The following is a 6,727-nucleotide window of genomic DNA, read 5'->3' on the forward strand; positions in this document are numbered from 1 at the left end:
TTGTGAGTTCTCCACCTTCTGTCCTTAATCTGATCACCTGGTCTTTGACTGTTGTCTTCCTCCTGATGTGGCTATACAACAGTTTCGGGTCAGTCTTGATTCTCGATGCTATGTCATTTTCATACTGTCGCTGGGCCTCCCTCCTTACCTGTGCGTACTCATTCCTGGCTCTGCGACTGATCTCCCTATTTTCGTGTGTTCTCTGCCTTCTGTACTTTTTCCATTCTCTATTGCACTTTGTTTTTGCCTCCTTACACCGTCGGGTAAACCAGGGGCTTGTTCTGGTCTTCCCGTTGTTACTGTTGCCCTTGGGAATGAACCTTTCCACTGCCTCCTTGCATTTTGTTGTTACATATTCCATCATTTCATTTACTGGCTTTCCTGCCAGTTCTCTGTCCCACTGGACCTCCCGCAGGAAGTTCTTCAACCCTATGTAGTCCCCTCTTTTATAGTCAGGCTTTTCCCATTCTACTCCTGTTATTCTCTCCACTTGCAGCTCTACTATGTATTCAAAGCACAGAACCACGCTAGCTCCTAGGGGACTCTCATACTTGATGTCCTCAATGTCTGAGCTGCCCAGGGTGAACACAAGGTCCAATCTTGCTGGTTCATCCTCCCCTCTCACTCTGGTAGTGTCCTTAACATGTTGGTGCATGAGGTTTTCCAGCACCACGTCCAACATCCTGGCTCTCCATGTTTCGGGACCCCCATGTGGCTCCAGGTTTTCCCAGTCAATCTCCCTGTGGTTGAAATCCCCCATAACCAGCAACTTTGCTCTACTGGAGTGAGCTCTTCTTGCCACCTCAGCAAGTGTGTCCACCATTGCTCTGTTGCTCTCTTCATATTCCTCTCTTGGCCTCCTGCAGTTCTGTGGTGGATTATACATCATTGCAATGACCACTTTGTGTTCCCCAGACTGAAGTGTACCTGCTATGTAGTCTCTTTCTTCCGTCTTATCTATTCCTTCCATTTTCTCGAATTTCCATCTGTTTTTTACGAGCAGAGTGTGTGTGTGTGTGTGTGTGTGTGTGTGTGTGTGTGTGTGTGTGTGTGTGTGTGTGTGTGTGTGTGTGTATGTGTGTGTACTCACCTCACCTAGTTGAGGTTGCAGGGGTCGAGTTCAAGCTCCTGGCCCCGCCTCTTCACTGGTCGCCACTAGGTCACTCTCCCTGAACCATGAGCTTTATCGTACCTCTGCTTAAAGCTATGTATGGATCCTGCCTCCACTACATCTCTTCCCAAACTATTCCACTTCCTGACTACTCTGTGGCTGAAGAAATACTTCCTAACATCCCTGTGATTCATCTGTGTCTTCAGCTTCCAACTGTGTCCCCTTGTTGCTGTGTCCAGTCTCTGGAACATCCTGTGTTTGTTCACCTTGTCAATTCCTCTCAGTATTTTGTAAGTCGTTATCATGTCCCCCCTATCTATCCTGTCCTCCAGTGTCGTCAGGTTGATTTCCCTTAACCTCTCCTCGTAGGACATGCCTCTTAGCTCTGGGACTAGTCTTGTGGCAAACCTTTGCACTTTCTCTAGTTTCTTTACATGCTTGGCTAGGTGTGGGTTCCAAACTGATGCCGCATACTCCAATATGGGCCTAACGTACACGGTGTACAGGGTCCTGAACGACTCCTTATTAAGATGTCGGAATGCTGTTCTGAGGTTTGCCAGGCGCCCATATGCTGCAGCAGTTATTTGGTTGATGTGCGCTTCAGGAGATGTGCCTGGTGTTATACTCACCCCAAGATCTTTTTCCTTGAGTGAGGTTTGTAGTCTCTGGCCCCCCTAGACTGTACTCCGTCTGCGGTCTTCTTTGCCCTTCCCCAATCTTCATGACTTTGCACTTGGTGGGATTTAACTCCAGTAGCCAATTGCTGGACCAGGTTTGCAGCCTGTCCAGATCCCTTTGTAGTTCTGCCTGGTCTTCGATCGAATGAATTCTTCTCATCAACTTCACGTCATCTGCAAACAGGGACACTTCAGAGTTTATTCCTTCTGTCATGTCGTTCACAAATACCAGAAACAGCACTGGTCCTAGGACTGACCCCTGTGGGACCCCGCTGGTCATAGGTGCCCACTCTGACACCTCGCCACGTACCATTACTCGCTGCTGTCTTCCTGACAAATATTCCCTGATCCATTGTAGTGCCTTCCCTGTTATCCCTGCTTGGTCCTCCAGTTTTTGCACTAATCTCTTGTGTGGTACTGTGTCAAACGTCTTCTTGCAGTCCAAGAAAATGCAATCCACCCACCCCTCTCTCTCTTGTCTTACTGCTGTCACCTTGTCATAGAACTCCAGTAGGTTTGTGACACAGGATTTCCCGTCCCTGAAACCATGTTGGGTGCTGTTAATGAGATCATTCCTTTCTAGGTGTTCCACCACTCTTCTGACAATCGTCTCCATGACTTTGCATACTATACATGTCAGTGACACTGGTCAGTAGTTTAGTGCTTCATGTCTGTCTCCTTTTTTAAAGATTGGGACTACATTTGCTGTCTTCCATGCCTCAGGCAATCTCCCTGTTTCGATAGATGTATTGAATATTGTTGTTAGGGGTACACATAGCGCCTCTGCTCCCTCTCTCAGGACCCATGGAGAGATGTTATCTGGCCCCATTGCCTTTGAGGTATCTAGCTCACTCAGAAGCCTCTTCACTTCTTCCTCGGTTGTGTGTACCGTGTCCAGCACCTGGTGATGTGCCACACCTCTCCGTCCCTCTGGAGCCTCTTCTGTCTCCTCTGTGAACACTTCTTTGAATCTCTTGTTGAGTTCCTCACATACTTCCCGGTCATTTCTTGTTGTCTCTCCTCCTTCCTTCCTTAGCCTGATTACCTGGTCCTTGACTGTTGTTTTCCTCCTGATGTGGCTGTATAACAGCTTCGGGTCAGATTTGGCTTTCGCTGCTATGTCGTTTTCATATTGTCGTTGGGCCTCCCTTCTTATCTGTGCACATTCTTTTCTGGCTCTACGACTGCTCTCCTTATTCTCCTGGGTCCTTTGCCTTCTATATTTCTTCCATTCCCTAGCACACTTGGTTTTTGCCTCCTTGCACCTTTGGGTGAACCATGGGCTCATCCTGGCTTTTTCATTATTCCTGTTTCCCTTGGGTACAAACCTCTCCTCAGCTTCCTTGCACATTGTTGCTACATATTCCATCAACTCATTAACTGGCTTCCCTGCCAGTTCTCTGTCCCACTGAACCTCGTTCAGGAAGTTCCTCATTCCCCTGTAGTCCCCTTTCTTGTAGTTTGGCTTCATTCGTCCTGGCCTTCCTGCTTCCCCCTCCACTTGTAGCTCTACTGTGTATTCGAAGCTTAAAACCACGTGATCGCTGGCCCCAAGGGGTCTTTCATATGTGATGTCCTCAATATCTGCACTGCTCAAGGTGAATACCAAGTCCAGTCTTGCTGGTTCATCCACTCCTCTCTCTCTTGTAGTGTCCCTTACGTGTTGGTACATGAAGTTTTCCAGTACCACCTCCATCATCTCAGCCCTCCATGTATTTTGGCTCCCATGTGGCTCCAAGTTCTCCCATTCGATCTCCTTGTGGTTAAAGTCAAAGATGATCAGGAGCTTTGTCTTGCATGCATGAGCTCTTCTGGCCACTGCAGCCAGTGTGTGTGTGTGTGTGTGTGTGTGTGTGTGTGTGTGTGTGTGTGTGTGTGTGTGTGTATTTGTGTGTATGTGTGTGTTCAACCTAAACACTACAATTCAAAAAGAGTAATATACTTGTAAGATTCGCAACACAATGGCTGCATACTTCGTCAGGACAGACTTTACACATTTTATGGAATAAAAGCAATCAATAAGCAACTTTAAATTAGTTCACAACACCACTGAACAAAACTCAGATTAATTTAGCTTTATCCAGTCCACTTGCACAGAAATTTCAGGGACAGTTTTAGCAATAGATTTGTCCTGTAATGATTTTATTCATCTCTACTTTGTTCTCACCTGTTTCTGCCTCGCCTGTCAGGGATATATATTTACATGTATTTTGTATTTTCTGTATAACTTGATAAAATTCTACACAGGTAAAAACGTTCCTTCGGCAAAATCTTGTTTAACTGTTATATGGAATATAATTTCATCATTATTCCTTTATATCTTCCGAGTTTATGTAAAGATACGTGTAACTTTATATCAGACAACCCGGCACCGCTGTAGGGTCAGTTGTGGAGTGAGTCCTGAGAAGCTGTGCTCACTCTAGCTACAGAAATAATTTAGTTGAGAGCACTGTGCTCATGGCAGCTGCAGAAAACGGTCCATTTGAGAACACATATGCATGGAAATAGAATTAAAGAGTTTTGATGAAATTGAGTTTGGGGGGAGTTGGTTTGCGAGTGGCGGTGCCTCTGATGGAAAAGTTAGTACAAAGAGAGAGAGAGAGAGAGAGAGAGAGAGAGAGAGCTTCAGATACAGGAAAAAATTAGGTAACCCTGGCAAAAAAACTGTTGGTGCCAGAGCAAGTTGTTGGCACTAGAGAAAGTTTCTTGCACTGGGCAAAGTTATTGGCACTAATAAAAGTTTTTGGAACTTGTGAAGCTTTCTGAAATTGGTGAAAGTTGTTGACACCACTGATACTTCCAAGCACTTTCTTAAGTGCCCTTGAGAAAAAAAGTTAAGCTATGTCTTGGGTGATCTCAGCTTCGTATAAGAAGACTCTTAACTTTACCCTTGATGAACAGAGCTGAAAAAAACATTATATAAGATGGTTCATAGACAAAAAATATAATTATCATTTATAATAGCGTAGTTGCTGGTAGATAAGTTAGGTCTGGCTACACGTAAGTACGATCAAGGTATTTACAGTCTACCTCACTATCAGTAATCCAGACTAAAGCAGGTGATGGACACTCAGACTTAAACCTTCCAGGAATCTCTTTAACTAAATATTCTCCAGCACTCTATATAATAACGTTGTGGAGAGTCTAGGTCATTGAGTTAGTGGCGTGCATATTATTGTGGTCATGACCCTGTGATAGTCACACACAGTATAATTATACATTGAAAGAAGGTATTACAGGTGTTGCCTGTATTTTTCCTCGATACATAATGTTACACATTTATGAATGACCTGGCTGTAATAATTTGAGGATGCTTGTTGTTGTAGTGATCTCAGCATGTCAGCCAACATTCTAAGCTTCCATCTATGTAAACAATAGTCACATGCACCTTTAATCAAGAATTTTATTTTTTATGTTGTTTATGACGGTAAAATAGTTTTGATCCGAGTATGATAGAACTGTATGAGGTGAGGCACCCAGGAACACCTCAGAGTGATAAAGAGTTAATATCAAGACGAGTGTCTCTCTGTAATGCTTTATTTCTTCTGATGATTCTTCAGTTTTCTTTGAGGAATCAGCACATACTGGTTGAAGAACGTTTGCCACTGATTGTTTTTTAAGAGGAGTATCAATTTCCACCTCGGTAGCATCCACCTACACAATGTAAGTGCTTTAAATTCAGTATTTGGCAGTATTGGAACCGAGGAGAGAAATTGTTTCAGGGTTCGAACGCTCTCTGGCATTGCTCATCCCAAGCAAACTTAGGCTTTGAGCTTGGCAACGAAATTAAAGGATGAGCTGCACGAGAGAAATTTGGGCAGATACATCGATAAAAACCCCGGTCATGCCCCCCCCCCCCAATAAAAAACTAGTAAGACATACTTTTATAATAGCAGGCATTTCAGTGTTCTGAATCAGCTCTACCGTTGTGACAGTAGGCCACAGCTCTCCTTGTTCAATAACATAAGCCAGGAAGTAACCTTCTCCTGCTCAAATCCACTCTTTGCCATGAGCAGCATCTACCGCTTGATCAGTTTCGAGGCCAGCCCACCGTTCAGTGAAAGGATTTGCATTTGCGCCTTTGGTTCTTGGTGCTAGTGTTTACAATATTCTTGGTGTATTTTATAGGTCATTTACCTTCCTGTACGACGACTCTCGCCTCACTACAAGAAGATAAACTGGCAGGAGTTTGAAGTACCTCTTCCATATTCAGCCTTGACCCAGGAATATGTCGTCTGGTAAATTTAATTTCGTCTCTAGCATCGAAAATAGGAGGGGACGAAGGCTCCATTGTTATACCGTCATTAAAAACTCTTCTCCCTTGAAGGGGTAAGACGAGGGACACCAGATTCTATACTCCCTGCAGCCATTGTCTTGTCACTACTCGCCCAGTTAGCTAGGCATTCCCCTACTAAGGGACCAACCTGGACGTGATTATCTCTCTTCTGATAGGAAATTCCTAATAACCCACCCAACATCCAACACTGCTGTAATGTTTACAACCAAATGTGTCATAAAAACTATATATTATAAAATATTTTGAGCGTGTCACAAACATATCACTTAAAATACACTTTACTCTGCTTCAGACAGGCACCCGTAAGATGCCCGATGTCTGTTATCTAATGTGATAGGGAGATGTAAACAAGCAAATAACAATCTAAATATGTGAAATGAAATTACTAAGGTTTTACAAAGATTTATGAAATAAATAATTAAATTTCAAGGGTTTACAACAGCTAAATATGACTGGTATACCTGAACTAATATTACTAGTATACCTGGTCAAATATTACTAGTATACCGGGACTAATATTACTAGTATACCTGGACTACTATTATTAGTATACCTAGACTAATATTACTAGTAGACCTGGACTAATCTAATTTCAATAATGGTTTTAGAAGTTACTTCAGGGTATGTTGTAAGAACGTCTGA

Source organism: Cherax quadricarinatus, chromosome 61, assembly GCF_038502225.1.
Source record: "Cherax quadricarinatus isolate ZL_2023a chromosome 61, ASM3850222v1, whole genome shotgun sequence".
NCBI classification, from domain to species: domain Eukaryota; kingdom Metazoa; phylum Arthropoda; class Malacostraca; order Decapoda; family Parastacidae; genus Cherax; species Cherax quadricarinatus.